Here is a 19675-nt window from a genome sequence, read left to right as displayed (position 1 = left end):
ACAAGGATGTGAACCCATGGTCCATACCAACACAAGAGCTTACAGCCAACCTATTTAGCCTGCCTAGATATGCCATACAGACATCCATTCTTCTCACATGCCTACTGCAGCTCTGTTCTTCATTTCACTTGCCACCAAAAAACCTCTACACTATGCAGGAAGCTCAGACGCACCTACTGCCACAGCAACACAAGAGCTTGCAGACAACTTCTCAAGCCTAACATAGCCTTCACAAGCCCATCATTCTAGCACTCTGAAAGTAACTCTGCTCTTCATTTCACTTACCACGTAAAACTGATCTAACCACTCAGTCCTCTGCTGTTCATGAGGTCCAGACACACACCCACTGTCCACTCCAACAAAAGAGCTCTCAGCCAGCATCTCTAGCCTGCCTGTGCTTGCCGTCCCATGTCCATTCCTCATGTGTCTTGAATGCAGCTCTGCATTTCCTTTTACTTGTCACTTAAAACTTGGCCATGACACTCAACTCTGCACTGCATATAAAGTTCAGACACACACCCACTGTGGGGGTTTTCTTAAAAAAAGAAAGAATTTATTTTAGTATCTTTGTCTTTAGTATTTAATTATCTAGTATCTGAACAGGGTACAAAACACGGGCAGAACTTTCAGGAGATATTTCTTAACTATCTTTGATAAAAGAAACTGATGTTCAAGAGTGGGCATCTCAGCTGAACCAAAACAAGTGGGATGACATTCAGTTGCCCACAGATGCTGTGACAATTGACAGTTACCGGTTCTCTACTGTCATATAAAACCATATCATAGGACCTATCACATCCCACCTGGAGGGAGGGGAAATAAAATCATGATGCCAAATATGTCATGTAAAGGGCGTGAGTCTGGCATGTGGCTAAGGGAAAAGAGGTGGCCTTCCCGCTGAGTCACGAGGTTCAGAAAGGACCCCCTTGCTTTCAAAACTCCTTCTCAGGGAGGAGTCTAGGTGCAGCTGGATCCAGTCTTAGTCTCAGACTTGGTCAACGGTTTATGTCGAAGGGTTATGAGGACAGTAAGGGTAGCCACATGGCAGAGTCAGCGTTTGCCTGCTAGGTCCCTTTCCACCCCACTTGGGAGTGACTCCAATTCACAAATTCCCTTGGACTAAATTAAGGTGAAACAACACCAAACGATCAATTAGGCATTTTATTTGTGGTGGAAATAACTTGAACATGGAATGCATCAACTTGAAAAACTTGGAAAGCATAAAGGGATGTGCAACAGTGGGATCTTAGTGGAACATTTATAAGAAGGAAAGAAAAGGGAGGAAAAGGAAAGAGAGAGAGAAAGAGAGATATCACCACCCTTGGATCCCACGATGACAATGACAGCCATGGCAACCCGCCGGTGATGGGCACCCACCTAGTTCCCTGGGGGCTTGTCTTTTTTACTCTAGTCCCCGCCTCTAATTACGCCCCTTGAGGGCTTATATGGTTCTGGTCCTAGAATGTTCTCAATCTTCTCAACAGGTGCCCGGGGTCGGGGGGAGGGGGGAGGGAGGGGGGGGTGGGGGGGTGTTGGTCGGGAGGGTCTGTTGGGTGATCGTAAGCCCCTTCGTCAGATAAACTCTGTGACATCTGGCCATACCTGGTAAGTCGTTATGTAAGGTACATCAGAACACGGAACTGCTCGTCCTCCAACACGCTTCCGACGTTCCGTGCTAGCCAACCCCCGCCGTCGCCATGCAAACCCCACCTCGCCTCGCCACAATGTTTGAGACATTAACTCTTTCAGTCTCTCAGAGGACCCCTTTCTCTGATATGATCAAGCGTCATTTAAAGAAAAATGTGTTAGTTTTTTGCTCTGACACTTTGATGCCATTATTTCATTAACCTAGCAGTTAGAAACACGATTTCTAGTCTACCTTTATTCATGGACGTACTTGTATCCATCTTGTGATGATAGTATCTTTCAATTTTAATGGTATTTCTTCTTCTTTCAGGGATTGATTCTTTTTCTGGTGCATGAAATTTGATTTAATAGTGTTGCTATGCTGGAAAAATCCTCCATCACAACATATTAAGTATTGTTTACAGTTGATCTTCTAGTCGATGACATCACTTCTGATCTCATGCACTTGCTTAAATGTTCCTTGATGTAAATTAAATCTAAAGCAATCCTGCACAGTTGGCAGTATCTTGACATTCAGCCCATGAATGCCTTTCATTTGCAATTAATACTGTTTTGGGGGGAATTACACCAGCAAGATGGGAAACAAATGCTAGGTCCTTTCACAGAATCACAGAATCGTATAGGTTGGAAAAGACCTTTAAGATCATCGAGTCCAACCGTAAACCTAACACTACCGAGACCACAACTATACCATGTCCCTAAGCACCTCATCCAAACGTCTTTTAAATACCTCCAGGGATGGCGACTCAACCACTTCCCTGGGCAGCCTGTTCCAATGCTTGATAACCCTTTCAGTGAAGTAAAATTTCCTAATATCCAGTCTAAACCTCCCCTGGTGCAACTTGAGGCCATTTCCTCTTGTCCTACCACTTGTTACCTGGGAGAAGAGACCGACCCCCACCTCTCTACAACCTCCTTTCAGGTAGTTGTAGAGAGCAATAAGGTCTCTCCTCAGCCTCCTTTTCTCCAGGCTAAACAACCCCATTTCCTTCAGCCGCTCCGCGTAAGACTTGTGCTCTAGAGCCTTCACCAGCTTCGTTGCCCTTCTCTGGACACGCTCCAGCACCTCAATGTCTCTCTTGTAGTGAGGGGCCCAAAACTGAACACAGTATTTGAGGTGCAGCCTCACTAGTGCCGAGTACAGGGGCACGATCACTTCCCTAGTCCTGCTGGCCACACTATTTTTGATACAAACCAGGATGCCATTGGCTTTCTTGGCCACCTGGGCACACTGCTGGCTCATATTCAGCCGGCTGTTGACCAACACGCCCAGGTCCTTTTCTGCCAGGCAGCTTTCCAGACACTCTTCCCCAAGCCTGTAGCGTGGCATGGGGTTGCTGTGACCCAAGTGCAGGACCTTGCACTTAGCCTTGTTGAACCTCATACAGTTAGCTTTGGCCCATCAATCCAGCCTGTCCAGGTCCCTCTGCAGAGCCTTCCTACCCTCAAGCAGATCAACACTCCCGCACAACTGAATGGTGTGTGAATGCTCAGGCAGCAGCTTCTCCTTTAACAGTTTGGTGACCCAGATGGGACCCTAGGCCAGCGCCCTCGGATCCTCCTGCCTCCAAACATCCAACTGCTGGCAGCAGGTGAATTCACCTGGGACCTTTGAAACAGGAGGCTCCGACAGGAGATTGTTAAAATTCCCTGAGCAGACTTGAGACTAGTGATTGGGGTGGTGCGTGGCCTGATCAGCATAATCTGCACAAGAAGAAAGAGAAGGTGCGTGGCCTGGTCAGCATAAAGTGCACAAGAAACACAAGTTGGTGTGTAGCCTGACCAGTGTAAAACACGCATAAGTGAGACCGTCATACTAGGGGAAAAAAAAAAAAAAAGAAATGGGAAATGCACCTGGAGTGGAAAAGGGGACACCCTAGGCCAAGGTCTTACAGAATTGGGAGAAAATTTATGGTACAGCAGAATTATCTAAAAAGCATGCAATCAAATTATACCAAGGTGAATGGCCGTTTATTACAAGAATGGATCCACACAAATTAATGTATTTAAGTCATGGACTGGAGGATAGGTACCCATACCAAATGTATTACTGGTATGTATGGCATGCATGGTCTGGGGAAAGAAAACTCCCAGGACAAAAGTGAAAAAATAAAAGCCACCGAAAAGAATTTCCTTTGAGTACTTCAACCCCACCTTATCTGTCTTCTTATCTGTCTTCTTCTGACTCTCCTCCTCTTAACCCTGTGGCTGCCGTGCTCTTTCCTGTGACTATGACTCATGTTCCTAATCCTGTTGTTATGCACCCTGGGGCCCTGGCAGAGACTGCACCAGTATTAACCTTTTATAGGTTCCAGCCTTGGAAACCTGGTGACTTAGCGTTGTGGGGAAGTAAGGTGCCCCGCCTAAGGGAAGACACCAAGAGGTATGCCCAATTATTCTCGAATATATGTACAGGGTATAATCGGAATTGGAGTGACACTCAAATGCTATTAAGGGAACTCTTTCACCCTGATGAAAGAGAGAAAATAATGAATAAGGATGCTGAATTGGCTAACAGGAGGGAGAAAACAGAAACCCCTGGCCAGCAAATTATTCAAACTGGGACTATAATCATGCAGGGGATCAAGCCGTTTGTCAGACAGGGCTCCAGAATTTGGTAGAAGCCATTAGAGCATGTTGGGAACTAGGACTGAACTGGACTAAAGTACAAGAATGCAGGCAGAGACCTGAGGAGCATCCTAGTAATTTTGGGGGTTGACTCCGACAAGCTTTGTTAAAATACGGAGGAATGACACCACAGAATTTTATCAACGTGCTTGCGATTAGCATCTTTGTGGATCAGGCGGGCTGTGATATACGGAATTACTTTAAAGAACACATGCCCAGGTGGCAGTGGGAGAATTTGCAAAATATTTTGAGTATCGCTATGTTTGTATATGATGGGTGTGAAGAAAGGTTAAAAGCTGAGCATGTTAAAGAAAGGAAGAAAGTAAAAGAGCAGGAGGCAAATTTATTGGCCTCAGCTTTAGCAAGGCATTTGCAAGTGAGAGACAGGGGTCAGGGAGCAGGAGAAGGAGACTGGATACTAGGTCTGAGCTAAGATTTGGGAGAAAAGAAAGGGGATCGGGAAGGAATGTTGGAAGGGAGTGTTATTATTGTGGGAATCTAGGGCATATCCAGTGGGAATGCCCACTTCGGCCACGGGAGAGGGCAAAAGAAGGAAATTATCACCAGGAAGAATTGGCCCAGGAAGACTCACAGTCACAACTGGAGGGAAGAAACCTTGCAGATCTTGAAGGGAAAGCAGAAGGACTGGGATTTTTTAATGTGTGGGTAACCCAATTGGATCAGCAGGGACAAATTATAGGTAAACAGATCAATAACATGGATATATTTTTTCTATGGTGCACTGTAGCTCTGAAGCTAGGTGCAGGGGAAGAGATGCTTTTCTGAGTCTTTTTAGGGAAATGAACAGGTGATTGAAAATTCAGGATTAGTAAATACCAAAATTAGTAATACCAAATCTATCATTAAAAAATAGTGCCACTTTTTACAAGATGCACCTCATGAAGTTCTGATCTTATTCACAACATTGGCTTTTTCTGTAGGAGTTGTTAATGAAATCAGCATCAGACCCAGTGTTGCTTATTCGTCTCTCAAAGTGCTTCATGCTTTTGGTTTCTTTTTCACACACAAAAATTGCTAGTGAAAGGTTTAAAGCTGTCCAGAAAATTTTCATTTTTCCATGATATTTCTCAGTTATTCCCATAACGGAAACCATATTTCTGTTAAAAACATCTAAGAATTTATGAAAAGAAATAGGTGTCTCAAGGGATTAATTCAGTCAGTATTAAGAAAGGCATTTTTGACAAAGGAATAAAGCTCTGGAATTCTCATCTCTCTTCTTTGTGTATAGAAGAAGCTAGTCTAACTGGCTTAGGATAACTTTTCAAACACTCCGTTTAAGCAGCAGTGTCACTCCGCCTTAATTTCTACACGGTTAAGCCTAGAAAGAATTCGGGTGTGGAGCAATAGCTATGGGTATTACACACATTTGCTTTGGAATGTACAACTGCTCCCTATTTCAGTTTAGAATATATGTTGTGATAGCTATGTATATTGGCTTTTTTTATTTATGGATAACTGCAGCAGATTATATGAAGGCAATATCATGTTTCGGGGTACTTTATGTACCAGAACTTAATTCTTTTTATTTAATAATTTATTGTATCTCCATAGCCTTTAATTGTTGAGGTTTTGGAAGAGATCTTTTTTTTACACTGCTTACTAATTACTCCAAATTTACATTCTCTGTAGATTCTGAGTACATTGTATTTTTAACTGCAGGATGTTGCTTAATCTTCTATGCTCTTTTTCCATCACGCAGCATCCAGTTTTGTCATTCTGTGCTACATTAATTTGATTTGATTACACCAGGTATAAATACCCTGGTTTATATTGGTAGTGTATGCAGATGCACAAATAAATTAAAAAACACTTGTTGTTTTAAATAAATTCTGTAATTGTTTTTATGAAGTCTAGAGTGATTAAGATCACTTGTCATATATAATGTTTACAATGGAAACAACAGCTTTTTCCATTTTATGATTATTACGACATACATTTCTTTGTAAAGTCAAGTCTCAAATTTACCCCAGAATCAAACCCAGTATTTTAATGCCTTTTTGGGGTAACTTGTTGATTTTTTACTTAGCTAATATCTTCTGTTTGATTTTTTCCAACCTTATGTGGAATTTTAACTATATTAGCTACAGAGTGGGAGATGAACCCATATTGCTTCACGCTTCTTTCTGGATTATTATTTTTGTTACATTCAGGGCTTTTAAAGAGCTACTTTGTCAATAAAGAAGTGAGGGCATATTCACTTACAGGGAAACAGAGATATACAATATTCATTGTAAAGGTGTATTAACTGTGAAGAGGCTAATGTATATATAATTTTAAAAAGTTACACGAGAAAAATATGTATGAGATACATGTTTGATCATGTTGATAAAATCTTATGCCATCTTAAAGATGTGCTTTCAGAATCATTGCATTTTATTCTTTGAGGAGCTCTGCTTCCTATAGTATCTAGAATGTAGTGAAAAATACTGTGTCTTTGTCAGAAAGACCTTAATACTGCTGAGCTGGTATTCTGTCAGTTTTATGTGCTTCTTCATAGTACTTTTAGGTACTTGACATACTTCATTTGTACCTTTCTATTATATTGTAGTATCAGTAAATTGTGATGGCAAGTTCAATTATCACTATGTCTTCATTGCTATTTTCTCCTCCAGAGTCTGAACAGGCACTCAGATAGACAGCTCTTGTATACTCAGGACATCCAGTGTCTCTAGTGATCATTTACAAGATTATAAATCTAATTTGTATTGTGCAGAGTTTCTGAGGATATTGTTTGCCTTACCTATATCTGCCAGTCTGTGCTGTTCTTCTCTAATGTAGATTTCATAGGTCTTCATTGTTTGGCTGCAGATAAAAAACTGATGACAGAATCATGCCAAGAACATAGTAATAAAAATAGTGCATTTTCATTGATTTCTTGCCAAGGAAGCAGAGTCATATAACCAAGCAGAGTATGACCAGACTATATATATGTGTATTTATGGATAGAAAATGTGTATGCAAACCACTGTCTGTAATTTATATCAATTATGAATGCATAATATTTTTAAATGATGTTTTTGTTTCTCATTATTTTAGCTTTAACAGCAGAGTGTTTTTAACAGCAGTTACCTGATATACCTTTTTTTTTCTGTGTTCACTGAAATTGCCTACACTCTAAGCACCCAAGTGAATCATTTTAATGCATATTAATTGTGTTGAATATTCTTGGCTGTTGCCTTGACAGGATCTTTTGTTGTAGGGAAGAAAAGTGCTTCTACCATTTTGTCATAGCACAGAACACACAAATTCTCTCTACTATTTCATAGAGAAGAACTTAAAGGAAAAATTCCTTGAAGAGAGGCAGAAGGCAGAAGGTCTTCTACAGGTCTGCAGAAGGTCACACATTCTGTAAATGGTTGCATATATTCTGGTTCTATACAATATCCTAACAGAGCTTTTATTGAATCTGATGATAACTAATTGTCTTTGGAGTTACAGAAATGTAATACAAAGGAAAGGAAATAGACAGCCATGATCAGATCACAGTGGCACTTCATAACTCTGCCTTCTAGGTTATTTATATATTATTGAAATTTGGACTCATAGTTTTATTGACTTTCAATATTGCTTTGTAGAAGCTGTGCTTATACATTACCAGTCTTGGAGAGCTGTGGAGACACAGGTACCCTCTCATTTTTGGAAGCACAAAGATCCTGCAGCATACTGATTTATGACTGGCTTTTCTGGAGAAGTTTCAAATGCTTTTTAGTTAACTGCAGGAGAATGGGACAGAGGCAGCCTTTTTTACCAGCTCATACTACCCTGCTAGTCTGACAGGAAGAGAAGTAAAAAAAAAAGTTTCCCAGTCACATTTTCCACTCTTGCTATATGTGTAGTCTCACTGAAACCTAATTCTCCTTTTTTTAATCTCCAGTTTTTGCAAAGGTATTTACTAACTTAAAATGAAATAAGACGTAATATTTTAAATAACATCACAAACCAAAATTTATTTTAAATAGTATTTTATGAATACTATGAATATGGATGAATATGAATAAAGGGAACTATGAATAGGGAGAAAATTGCTTGCTATATTAATTGCTCTAATCTAAAAAGGCATCAGAGAGACTTACTTATTTTACAGTTTTTCTGTCAAATGACAAAGGTCAAACTGAAAAAAACTGAAGAAGAACCTGAAGATGAAGAAGACAGCTAAAGTGATGTCAAACTCTGTGTCTGCTTGTATTATACAGGTAAGACTGGAAGTTGACTAATACATCTTTTTTCCTCTATGTTTCTTCCTTCCTGTTTGTAAGATGACCTGGATTTGCGTGATAGCTTTAATTTTAAAACAAAACAAGCAAAACAGAAACTGCCTGGAATTTGCCTCTGATATGGAGAGAATTGATAGTCTCTAAGTATTGACATAAGCTTGCTGTCTACATTTTTTTGTGTAGACACTAAATCTTATCTATTTTAGATTCCAATATTAAAATGGGGAAAATCTGTCTCTGGAGATGCCTCTCTCTAATTAAGTATAGAAAAAGCTTAGATAAACAAATGCTAAATATTTAAATTGCTGAAATTGGTCAAAATAAATCCCACTTTCCCTGTTGAAACAGACCTGATGGCATAAGCCACGTGGATGGTTCTGTAATGCTGTACCTAGAGATGAGAAAGAAAAATACACATCATTCTACTAAAATATTTCACAGTAGTTTTTAAGCATTCTGGTCTTGATGCTTTTTGCTAATCTTCTAATATTCAGAATTCACACAGAAGTTGAAAGGTAGCTCTTGAGGAGGTTGTAGACTGCCATGAGGTCACCCCTCAGCCTTCTCTTCTCCAAGACGAACAAACCAAGTGACCTCAGCTGGTGTAGAGTGGGACAATCACCAACCATATGACATTTAAGAAGAGCAAGTGCCAGATTCTCCACTTGGGACACGGTAAGCCTTGTTATATGTACAAACTGGGGGACAAGAGGCTGGAGAGCAGCCCTGCGGAAAGAGATCTGGGGGTTTGCGTTGATGGCAAGTTGAATATGAGTCAGCAGTCTGCCCTGGCAGCCAAAAGGGCCAACCGTGTCCTGGAGTGCATCAAGCACAGCATAGCTAGCTGGTCAAGGGAGGTGATTGTCCCACTCTACACTGCACTGGTGAGGCCTCATCTTGAGTACTCTGTACCATTTTGGACACCTCAATGTAAGAAGGACATCAGACTATTAGAGTGTGTCCAGAGGAGGGCAACCAAGATGGTGAAAGGTCTCGAGGGCAAGACTTCGGGGGCAGCTGAGGTCACTTGGTTTTGTTCAGCTTGGAGAAGAGAAGGCTGAGGGGTGGCCCCATGGCAGTCTACAACTTCCTCAAGGGGGGCATTGGAGGGGGAGGTGCTGATCTCTCTCTGGTGACCAGTGACAGGACACGAGGAAATGGAATGCAGCTGTGGCAGGGGAAGTTCAGATTGTACATTACGAAAAGATTCTTCACTGAGAGGATGGTGCGTCACTGGAACAGGGTCCCCAGGGAAGTAGTCACAGCACCAAGCCTGTTAGAATTCAAGGAGTATCTGGACGACACTCTCAGTCATATGATTTAGTTTTAGGTAGTCCTGCGGGGAGCAGGGAGTTGGACTCTATAATTCTTATGGGTCCCTTCCAACTTGAGCTATTCTATGATTCTGTGATTCTTCACAAAGAGTGAAGTGCTCAGTAGCAAATCCTTCTGGTCAAAACAGTGATTTTTACCTCAGTGCAAATACTGCCAGCAGCTTGGAATAAAAAGGTCAGAAAAACTTACTTTCTATAATTAGCAATTTATCAGAACAGCTCCCAGTAATTTCCAAAATGGAATTTGGACTTACATCCTTTTCTGTTGTCTTAAAGAACCTTGTATTTTGTATTATACTTCCAAGCAATGCTGTACGATGTGAAGGAGACTGAAAAATCTGAATAAATGGACAGGAGTACTGTGTTGACTGCAATGCAGCTTTGCTTAAATTAATACTTCTTTAGTTATATTTTAATACAGAATTCAACATGGATAGCCAGATATTCAGCTGGTATAAGTCACTGAATGTAGTAGTACATTGTTAGTTTATACAGTATATATGCATGTTTTTCTATATGAAAAATAATACTGTGGTTTAGCCCCAGTCAGCAATTAAGTACCACACAGCCACTCGCTCACCCTTCCCCCCACTCGCTCACCATTCACTCCCGCGGTGGAATGCGGGAGTGAATCAAAAGAGCCAAAGTAAGAAAACTCATGGGTTGAGATAAGAACAGTTCAAGAATTGGAACAAAAAAATAATGATAATAAATTGTAATGAGAAGGAAAAAAACAAGAGAGTGAGAGAGGAACAAAACCCAGGGAAAAAAAAGTGATACAACCGCTCACCAGATGTGATACAACCCTATGTGATACAACTAGCCCTTTGGCCAGTTTGGATCAACTATCTTGGCAGTGCTCCCTCCTGGTTTCTTGTGCTCCCGGTAGAGCACGGGAAGCTGAAAAGTCCTTGACTAGTGTAAATATTACTTAGCAACAGCTAAAACATCAGCGTGTTATCAACTTTATTCTCATACTAAAATCCAAAACACAGTATTAGACCACCTATTAGGAAGAAAATTAACTCTATCCCAGATGAAAACAGGACAGTATCCACCCCTTATTCTATACCATCTATGTCATGCCCAGGTTCTACCCTTTCTAAAACATTCCAATTAATCACCACCACTTTTCCTGTCTTTTGATATATACACACAGATATCATTCCCTTGGTCTATGGTCCATCCCTCTAAAATGTCCATTGATTTTGTTTAGTCCATGACTTTGGGCTCCTTCTGTCATAACAGTCCTTCAGGGCAGGAGAGATGGTGTGTGGTGTTGGATTGTTGCATGCTGAAGCCAGTTCTGGTTCCATCACTGCTGCACTTTGCTTGGTTTCATCAAAGTTCATTAATCTGGGTGATTCTTACTGAAATACTGTTGATATGGCATACAGCAACCATAAAAGTGATGACATACAGTATTATACAGTAATCAACATCATACCACTCAGTTCATTGGCTGTTCTCACCCAAAATCAAATCCACTTAACGTACATGTCAAACTTCCCCATCCTTTCGCATTACCCACCAAGTGCACCCAGGTCCTTGAGCAAAAGCAATCCCACAAATAGGTTTTCCTTTGCCTGAGGCGAGAGTAATCCAGACTGTCTTCCCCAGCATATTTTTAATGTGCCCTACAGGGACTTTATCCCCTTCTACAGTGTGTAAAAGTTTTGATGGGGCAGGGCCAGCTCGATTGACAGATCCCTTGGTGTTGACGGAGCAGGTGGCCTTTGCTAAATGTGTATCCCAATGTTTGAATGTCCCACCTCCCATTGCTCTCAGTGTAGTCTTTAATAGTCCATAGTACCATTCGATTTTCCTGGAGGCTGGTGCATGATAGAGAATGTGATGTACCCACTCAATGCCATGCTCATTGGCCCAGGTGAGTGAATCTTACTGATCACTCCTTGGCTCTCCAGTCAATGAATCAGCTTATGGATGGGAACCAAGGAGTCTCAGTTGGTATGATACTGCTGCTGGTGCACTGTTGTGATAGCAATCGGCACCTGTTCTTCGATGCTCAGCAACCCCACAACAGAAGGGTCCTCCAAGAGACCAGGCAAGGTAGACAGCTGTTTAATTTCCTCTGTCTCCAAGGCAGCTATACCAAAAGCCCACCGGTACCCTTTTGGATCCTTGAAATACCCTCTCTTGAGGTAGTCTATGCCAAGGATGTATGGCGCCTCTGGGCCAGTCACAATGGGGTGCTTTTCCCACTCATTCCCAGTTAGGCTTACTTTGGCCTCCAATACAGTTAACTGTTGGGACCCCCCTGTCACCCCAGAAATACAGATGGGTTCTGCCCCGATATAGCTTGTTGGCATTAGGGTACACTGTGCACCGGTGTCTACAAGAGCTTTATACTCCTGTGGGTCTGATGTGCCAGGCCATTGAATCCACACAGTCCAGTAAACCCAGTTGTCCCTTTCCTCCTCCTGGCTGGAGGCAGGGCCCCCTAGTCCTGGTCATAATATTCATTACCCATTTCTTGTATAGATGAGTCAGGAGTTCCTTCATTAAAATCAGGAGTAAGATCAGCCCTTCTACTCTGTCTGGGGAACTGTCCACTGGAAACCAGAGCAGCAATTTTCCTGGAAGAACCCCCTTTGGTGATTGTTTTTCCTTGCAACTCACGTATCTGCGCTTCTAGGGTCGAGGTAGGTTTTCCATCCCACTTCCTCATGTCCTCTCCGTGGTCACGCAAGTAAAACCATAGGGTGCCCCGTGGTGTGTACCCTCTATATCCTCTCTCTTGAGCAGAAGAACGCTGACTTCTAATAGCTGAGACACTGGTCCGTACAGGTGGGGAGTAGGACATATCTTCTTTGAACCGTTGGAACTCCGGGGATAGTTTCTCCACAGCTGAGACAAGGGAGGAAGAGATACTTTCTTCGTATTCCTGGAGGTTACTAGCAGCTTCATTCACTGTTGGACCATCTCCATCTTTCCACGTCAGTATTGCCAATGAGTTGGCACACGACGATGGTGCGCTCCGAACCAACTTCCACCACATAGGTCATGTGCACTGAACCTCATCTGGATCTCTGGATAACTGCTTATTGTCCAGGTCACCATAAATCACCTCCAACACGGCTAATTCCCTGAGGTACTGGATACCTCTCTCCATGGCGGTCCATTTCCCGGGGCAATATACAACCTCTTCCTTGAAGGGATATCTTTCATTTATAGCTGACAAGGAGTCGCCTCCAGAGGCTGAGGGCTGGTGCCCCTTTTCCAGATACTTTGTCAATGCCCCCTTCCCTAGAAATGGATCCCAGCTGTTTGGCTTCCTTACCCTCTAATTCCAGGCTACTGACCCTGTTACCCCAGCATCAGAGCAGCCAGGTGACAACGTGCTCAGCTGAACAACAGCTGAAATCTTTTCACATATCTTGCAGCTCACTGAGGGATAGGGATCAGGTGGTTTCCATCTCGTCCACAAATTCTTGTGTATAGGGGGGACTGATACTGACACAAGTTGGTTCCCTGTTTCAGCCAGATTATCTGTCACAGGTGGGGCTGGAGTAGTCACAGTGCCGGTTGTGGGGGGGGCTGGGGTAACCGCAGTGCCTGTCGCAGAGGGGGCTGGAGCAGCCACGGTGCTTGTCGCAGTGTGGGCTGTAGTAGCCGTGGTGTCTGTAGTTTTGTCACCAGATCCTTGGGGGATCTGAATAGTGTTGAACAGGGCTTGGTAGGCATGGGCCAGGCCCCAGCACATTGCAGTTATTTGTGTCTCCCTAGAATTGCCAGGGTGACAACATACTTTTTCCAAATATTCTACTAATTTTTCAGCATACTGCACTTGTTTTCAGGGGTGAAGTTCCAAAACACTGGAGGTGCCCACTGTCCTAGGCATGTGCCCATGCTTTCCCGCACACCCTGCCACTCATAACTATACGGCCTTGGGGAAGATCTCTGAATGATATTCTTAAATTTCTTACTAACCTTAGACAAAACCAAAACAATATTTCCAAGCAATACCAATAGTTGTATTTTAACTACCCAAGGACGTTCAGGGTACTGAAAGTTACTGTAACAAAGAGGGAAACATTGTAGAAGGTAGTGAAGGTGCTATTTTGTATTTCCTCCATAAAAAAACTCTCAGAGGAAGAAGTATAATTGCTAATTGTCTCCACGTGGTGGTACCAAGACGGAGTAGTGGCTTCAGTACAAAACTTAGATACCAAAGTAAACTAAAGGTTACTGTTTTCATAACAAATCTCCCAGGCAAAACATCACTAATGACTGCAGAGCACAGCAAACTGCAAAAACCAACACCAATCTTTAACAGGTACAGCAAAAAAATGAGCATGGTGCAGATCAGGTAAACCAATATCGAGAACAGATGAATCAATATTGTGACCCACAACTATTAACAGATCTAAATTCTTTAATATGTTCTGGTTAATCTGTTAGTATCTAAAACCCTTCATGCCCCACACTGGGTGCCAAAAAGGACTGTTGTGATTTAGCCCCAGTCAGCAATTAAGTACCACACAGCTGCTCGCTCATACCACCGCACCACCACCTGCTCCCCCCCCCCCCCGGTGCAATGTAGGAGAAAATCAGAAAAGCAAAAGTAAGAAAACTTATGGGTTGAGATAAGAACAGTTTAAGAATTGGAACAAAAAAATAATGATAACAATAAATTGTAATGAGAAGGAAAACAAGAGAGCAAGAGAGGAACAAAACTCAGGAAAAAAGTTATATAACCACTCACCACCCACCAACCGGTGCCCAGCCAGTCCCCGAGCAGCAATCGCTACCTCCCGGCCCACTCCCCCCAGTTTACATACTGAGCATAATGTCATATGGTATGGAATAGCCCTTTGGCCAGTTTGGATCAACTGTCTTGGCCATGCCCACTCCCAGTTTCTTGTGCGCCTGGCAGAGCATGGGAAGCTGAAAAGTCCTTGACCAGTGTAAACACCACTTAGCAACAGCCAAAACATCAGTGTGTTATCAATATTATTCTCACACTAAAATCCAAATGACAGCATTATACCAGCTATTAGGAAAAAAATTAACTCTATCCCAGCCGAAACCAGGACAATATATATGGTTTTGTATATGTTAAATTAAGGAAGGAAGCAAGACTGAATTTAATACTTCACTCAGAGTGGTCAATTTACTCACAACTTAGAATTCCTTTTCTTTGCTTTTCTGAATTCAGTACAAGGAAAATTGGGTAAAATTTTTGAGGTCTTCAATATGCAAGTGATTAGATTAGAAAATTGTTGGGTACTTTTTGAGCTTAAGCTCTGTAAATCTAGAAGACTATTCCAAATTGTCCAAATTCTAAATGATCCAAACATAAAAATAACTTTTTAATTTTACATTTATAAAATTAGAATTACCACATTTCAGTTGAATGGGTCTGTGATTTAGTTTTGCAGGAAAAAGTGATAATTAGTACATGCAGTTTGACTCTTTTATGTCTAAAGAAAGGGCTAAAGTCATGTCATGGTCTAAAGGAAGTCTGGGCAGTTGAAAGGAGAAGAAGTGTAAGTCAAAGGTAAGCTTCTCAGCCACAAGTGACTCCCATGTTGGAAGTTCAAAAAATGCTACACTTCCATTGCATTTACTATGGACATAATGGTAATAAAGATATCAGAGATAATATCAGATATAATTGCATTTTATCAGAGATATCAGAGATAATTGCATTTTATAGACATTTATGCATGCCTACATAAATATGAGAATTTTGATGCAGAAGGTTGATTGTGTCTACGGCAAAATTTTCATTGCCTTAGTTGATACCAATACATTTACGGCTTTCCGGCCTCTGTCCTCCACAATTGCTTTTCATTTCACCTTTCCCTCCCCGACATCAACACTCTGGGAGAAGAATAAGTGGTTTGAAGTTTTAACCAGTGTAAATATGTGTCTGTGTGCATATTTGTACACATACAAACATGCAGACACAGAGAGACTTATATATACTTATGTATATATACAATGGGAGGAGAATGTTAAGTATCCTGCAAAAACAAAGTGGTATTACCATTTTGACTTCAAGTTTGACATTATGTTGCAAAAGTTATTTAGGACTTGTTTGAATGCTTTATTTTCCCCTAGGAACCTTTACACTGAACTTTAAAATTCTAGTTGTGCTAGTAAATTTTCATTTCACATAACTTGTTCAATAAATTACAGAAGTTAATTGCAGGGAAAGCTTGCACACTTTAACTTTGTTCTTTTCAGTGATTGCCTGTTGTCTGACTTCAGGTATGTGAAAGCACAGACTTCAAGACCATACAGAAAAGGAAAGAAAGAGGAGGAAAACTCGCCTCAATTGTATTATCCTTCAGCAATTTTTTGACATTTAATTCAAATAAATTATTGTTCGCACCTACAGCTCGTTCCATCTAGTATCATCCCTTAGCACACCAGGGGGTGGTAGAAGTTGGTATGATTATGATGAACTTTTTCTATCCATCATACACATTAACAGTGATGTTTCTCATAGTAATTCTGGCACTCAAAAAATTTTATTTCTTAACTCATAATGACACCTACTGTAGTGGTTTTCTATTGGGATTATACATCTTCAGAACTACAGTTATCTTTTAGACAGTGTAAGTGATTAGTCAACAAGTTTCAGTAATTTCTCATGTATAGAGTTATAATAGGTAAGGGAGCTAAAAGATGTTGTACTGTATGTTTTAAAGATGAAAACAATTACAGTTGCATATATATAGTAAAGATCTGCTGATATATTCCTGCTCCCCAGAAAGTTCTACAGATAAACTATCGAAGAGATAGATTTTTCCAAAATAGATGTGAATTCATGTGCATGCATATAATCAGCATATTCCTCCCAATCCTCTTGAAAAAGTGGCATAATCAAAAAGGCAGGCTTTATTTTGACATTAATCTACATCTAATGTAGATTTACCCACATAACATAGAGTGGACATCTACTGTAAATGTTGATAGCTTTTGGTATATCCAAAGTCTGATCCTTAGCAATTAGCAACAGCTGTAATAGCGTAGAATTTGTGTGGTCACTTAATTTAATAAAATATATGATATCTCTTTCTAAATCCTGAATCTCAGAAATAAAAATAATTTGTCCTTCCTTTTTCTTGTACACTTATGGATCAGAATAACACCTTAATAGTGGAATATAAAGCTAGAAGGGTATAATGGTACCTGTAAAAGACTCTTTTCTGCCCCTCAATCTTAGGCTCAGTCTGTGCTATTTCATGTTACGATTTGTGATGAGCTGGTCTTGTTTGTAATTCCTAAAGGACTGCTACAGGTCTTGAAGGGCACAGGGAAGCTGTTGATGCCTTCTACGGAAGCAGCAGGGCCTGCCGGGGTTGGTCTTCTTGTCTGTCCTCACATTCCCCAGTCCATGCTTGCCTGCCCACGCTGGTGCACATAGCACTTCTCTCATATATCTACCCTCTCCATCTTGGCGTTCTCTGCAGATCTTCTGTTACACTCTTCCCCTTCCTCCATCCAGAGTGCAGCTGTGAAAAAGGTCAACCCAATCTTCCATCCCAGCCCAGAACTTCTTCCTGATCAAGGAATTTACTTTTGCTTGTCTAAACAGTTGACTACAAAGCCACATGGAGGAAGTAGTAGGGACAGCTTTGACATAGAGGCTTTTTCTCCCCTAGCTGGGCACAACATCAGGCCACGTTGTTGCTCAGGCAACCCAGTCCACAACTCCACTCAGATTTCTATCTCTTCAACTTCCATGTGCATATTCTCCTTCTGCTTTAGTCTTTAGGACAGTGACAGAGCCCAGCTGTCTTTGTGGTAGGGAAAGTAATTTCTGGCTCCTCAAAACAGGCCCATTTTCCACATAAATAAAAATTAGTAAGTTGGGTCTTGTTCCGTCTCACAGACATTTTGAAGGTCTACTCAGATCATCCCAAGAGAACCAGAGACAAGCTCAGCCTCATACCTGAGCAAAATTAAGTTATCTAGACTTATTAATTATTTATTTATTTTGCTTTTATTTGAGAGAGTTTCACATCTTAGGCTACAAAAAGTGCCTTTCCAAGACAGGTACATTTGGAAAAAATCCTTGTAGGGCTGAAATTTTGATCACAGCATGACAAAGCCTAGAATGAGTCTTCCCTTAGAAAATATTATTTTAATCAAGACAGCTTCAGTCATTAAGAAAGTGCTACATATTTTACTGAAATGTAAATACTACTGCCACTGCTGTCTTTGTCTTGTCTTTTTTTTTATATATATAAGTAAGCTTCTCAAGTATCAAGATGAGGTATTTTCTGTTAATATTCTTTCTTTCTATCTCAGTCCTTTTCTTTTCCAGTGGAAAGTTTACTGACATTCTGGAACTGCAGATCTACTACTTCTCAGATAGATCATGTGAAAGTAGAATCAAAACTTTCCAACTTCAAATCACTCTATTCTCTGGTGCAACTGATAGGAAAGTAGCAGTTAAGAAAAAGTTCCCAGGAAGCTTCCTTTTCTGGCAGTTCCATATCTAGTATAATGAGGGCTGTTTGTTGCTTTGTACCAACCCAGGATGAATGAAGAGTCCTCACAATTTTGGCAGTCCAATTTTTGTTAGTCATGTACCGTGTGTTGTTCATTGTCTTTGTAGTCTGGATGAGATTGGTTGCCAAACTGTTTGTACTGAAATTTTCCATGAAGTAATTTGTAATTGAGGTGAGAGGAATGTAAATATGTGACTTTTACTTTTCGTTGTGCCTACAAAGATAGGCTTTATAACATATAATTAAGTCCTTGAATACTGTTGTCCTTTTGGCACTGGTCATCTGGAAAGCTGTATGAATCACTGTGCAAAAGAACACAATTTGAATAAAAAAATTAAAATCAATGTGAATAAATCCATGCATGTCTTTTTGTCATTGAGGAAAACATCTTTCAAAGAAACTTTAAAAGATGTTAACCTATCTGTAGTATCTATTCAGATTCTTTTAGAATTTTGCTCTTAATACTTAAACTCAACCACTCCACAAGCTTTGCTGGAGGACAACTTGTATTCAGTTATTCTGGTGCAATCTTGTGATTGCAAAATATCAGGTATTGAAATCCTTCACATACCTCCTTTACTATGAAAAGCAGAAGGGAAGTGCCAGAACAGAGAGTTTCTTATAATAACATGACACACAGATACAGTTGCAGTGGCATTTGTTAATTCTATCCTATTAGTAACCATAATCACTTCTCAGAAACATTACCAGTACACATTTCATAATGTTAATTTTCACTGAACTAATGAAGTAAATACATGTTCTTGAACACACGATGAAACATTAACGGCAGCAGCATGTCCTTCTCCTTAATTATGTGCATTTCAGGTCACTGCAGCAAGCAAATATCTTCCAGACATTAATAAATGCATCCTTGCAGCATTCTAGGGAACACAAATTAATAATCCTATTTTACATAGGGAAAACAATGAACAGAGAAGCAAAGTGCTCAGAGCTGCACAGGGACTATTATGCAGAGGTGGGAACAGATGGCATTTATGCCACAGGCATTAACTCCCCCCTTATTGTCTTAGCTTAGGTTCCTACTCATAACTGAGACACACAGTCCTTCCCACTGCTATCAGGTTGGCTTTGGCTCTGCCTGGGATCTGAAGAAAGGAAAAACAGACTTCAGGAGAGGGACAGGGCTTAGACTTGAACCTGCTCTTGACTTTGCTCTGTAGCCTCTGTAGGCACTGCAGGTAAGCTGAGTTACAGCAAAACTAATTTCTGGGGAACGTACTGAGTATTCCCCAGAAATCTTACAAAGGGACTGCAAGACTGACTCTGTGTAGTTAACCTCATGGTTTCACAGTGCCTGGGACACTCTGTATCACTCTGA

General features: G+C 41.0%; 1 long non-coding RNA gene across 2 annotated transcripts in view; it reads right to left on the bottom strand.

The window, feature by feature from the left end:
* Window positions 1-14413: 14413 nt before the first annotated feature.
* LOC140651056 (uncharacterized) overlaps window positions 14414-19675 on the bottom strand; it is a 33304-nt gene continuing 28042 nt past the window's right edge. For both annotated transcript variants that reach the window (XR_012042243.1, XR_012042242.1), the window contains one exon: window positions 14414-18635. This is a non-coding gene — a long non-coding RNA (uncharacterized lncRNA). The remainder of the gene's footprint in view (window positions 18636-19675) is intronic.

Source organism: Ciconia boyciana, chromosome 4, assembly GCF_034638445.1.
Source record: "Ciconia boyciana chromosome 4, ASM3463844v1, whole genome shotgun sequence".
Classification (NCBI taxonomy): Eukaryota; Metazoa; Chordata; class Aves; order Ciconiiformes; family Ciconiidae; genus Ciconia; species Ciconia boyciana.
The sequence above is the reverse complement of the archived record's forward strand: the minus strand, read 5'-3'. Positions and strand labels throughout refer to the sequence as shown.